This window comes from Bison bison, unplaced genomic scaffold, assembly GCF_000754665.1.
Source record: "Bison bison bison isolate TAMUID 2011002044 unplaced genomic scaffold, Bison_UMD1.0 scf7180017864309, whole genome shotgun sequence".
Classification (NCBI taxonomy): Eukaryota; Metazoa; Chordata; class Mammalia; order Artiodactyla; family Bovidae; genus Bison; species Bison bison.
The window spans coordinates 6,262,152-6,264,398 of NW_011494881.1; the positions used below are offsets into that span (position 1 = coordinate 6,262,152).

The 2,247-nt window shown below is 37.3% G+C and overlaps 1 protein-coding gene across 4 annotated transcripts in view; it reads right to left on the reverse strand.

The window, feature by feature from the left end:
• ASCC1 (activating signal cointegrator 1 complex subunit 1) overlaps positions 1-2,247 on the reverse strand; it is a 138,521-nt gene that overhangs the window by 67,616 nt on the left and 68,658 nt on the right. The window lies entirely within an intron of this gene.

Below are 2,247 nucleotides of genomic sequence, written 5' to 3' on the forward strand. Positions count from 1 at the left end.
ACCATTTCACGCCAGTCAAAATGGCTGCTATCCAAAAGTCTACAAGCAATAAATGCTGGAAAGGGTGTGGAGAAAAGGGAACCCTCTTACACTGTTGGTGGGAATGCAAACTAGGAGCCTAGTGGGCTGCCGTCTATGGGGTCGCACAGAGTCGGACATGACTGAAGCGACTTAGTAGCAGTAGCAGCAGCATGGTAACTCTATGTTTAACTTACTGCTGCTACTGCTAAGTCACTTTAGTCGTGTCCGACTCTGTGTGATCCCACAGACGGCAACCACCAGGCTCCCCCGTCCCTGGGATTCTCCAGGCAAGAACACCGGTGTGGGTTGCCATTGCCTTCTCCAATGCATGAAAGTGAAAAGTGAAAGGGAAATCGCTCAGTCGTGCCCAACTCTTAGTGACCCCGTGGACTGCAGCCTACCAGGCTCCTCCATCCATGGGATTTTCCAGGCAAAGTACTGGAGTGGGGTGCCATTGCCTTCTCCGAATTACCAAACTGTTTACCACAGGAACTCAACAATTTTACATTCCAAGTAGCAATGTATGAGGGTTCCTATTTCTCTACACCTTCACCAATACTTAATATTTTCCTTTTTAAATTTATAATTTAAATTATAGTCATCTTAGTAGGTATAAAATGGTATTGCATCTACTATGAGGTGGTTTTGATCTGCTTTTCACTATTGACCAATGATGCTGAACATCTTCTTATGTCCCTGTTGGACATTTGTACATCTCCGTTGCCCATTTTCTGTCTTTTTATTGTTGAATTATAAGGATTCTTTATATATTCTGATACTAGTCCCCTATTAAATCATGAATCCCTTTTGAAAGTAATTAGGTCTCAACTTTCATTGAACTCATTTTGCAAATGAAGTCAAGAAAAAAAAGTTGAGCATCTTCTCCTCCAACAGGAACAAACAGGAATTCTACCTCTGAATTTCAAGTTCTTATCCCATAATCTGATCTCTGTGCTAGTAAATCAGCCTAAAGGCAGAAGAACGTATTTATCAAATGCAGAGAGTCTTATATCCCAATTCTTGGTTTGCCTAAGACTAATTTTGCCTTGGCAAAAGGAGTTAATAGAGTATTCATTTTCTAAGTGTTAACAGAGCTTGACCTATTTTTACATCTAATGAAGAGTTTTATGATTCTACAGATCAACTCAAATTGCCTCATTTAATGAAAGTGATTTTAAGGAACAATCAACTTTAAAAGTGTCGAGGAAGACTAAGCACAATGCTTATCAAACCCTAGCTGCTGTAACTCATGGCAGAAGCTGTCATTTTAGAAAGGCAAGCAAAGTCCCCCAAATGATGCCAATATGCACAACCCTATCACGAACTACAATTGAGAACTGATCCCCTAGTAATAAGATCTAATATTTTCTAAGCCCTTTACTCTGCCCTAAGCATTTCTTACAAACTTTATACAGACAAATATCTTGTGAGCAAAGTAGTAGTATTTCACTGCTCACAGATGAGGAAAACTGAGGCAAAGAGAAATAAAGCCACTAACCCAAAGCAACACTGGTAGGAAGCAATGAAGCTACAATTCAAACCCAGGTAGGCAGGTCCGAAAGCCTACACTTTTGATCAATATTACACTGCCTCTCCAGTAATAGTTGCCCTGAAAAGCTGGAACAATGTGGCTATCACGCAGAAGCAAGGCCTTGCACATTTCAATAAAACTCACACAATAAATGGGTCTGATCACCAGACTAGTCCTGAAAATAAGGCAAATTTCATAATTCCATGAAAAGAAAGGTAGTTTTAATACTTGCCTTTTCTATTTATTTATTTTTATTATTATTATTTTTTCTTACTTTACAATATTGTATTGGTTTTGCCATACATCCTTTTCTGAGATATGAGCACCAAACGCATAATTCATAAAAGAAGAAAAAAAAGGATTAACTGAACTTGATCAAAGTTAAAAATTGTGCTTCAAAAGACACATTAGGAAAGTAAGAAGAGTAGCCACAGAGAAAAAAAATTATTTGGGAGAAAAATATTTGAAAATCATATATCTGATAAATACAATTTTTTTAAGTTTTTAAAAATTCAGTAATAAAATGGATACACCATCCAACTTAAAAATGAGCAAAGTATCCATATAATTCACCAAAGAAGATATACTAATGGCTAGTAAACATATGAGAAGACACTAAATATCATTAGTCTATCAAAACCAAAATGAGATACCACTTCACATTCACTAGAATGACTATAATCAAAACGACAGGC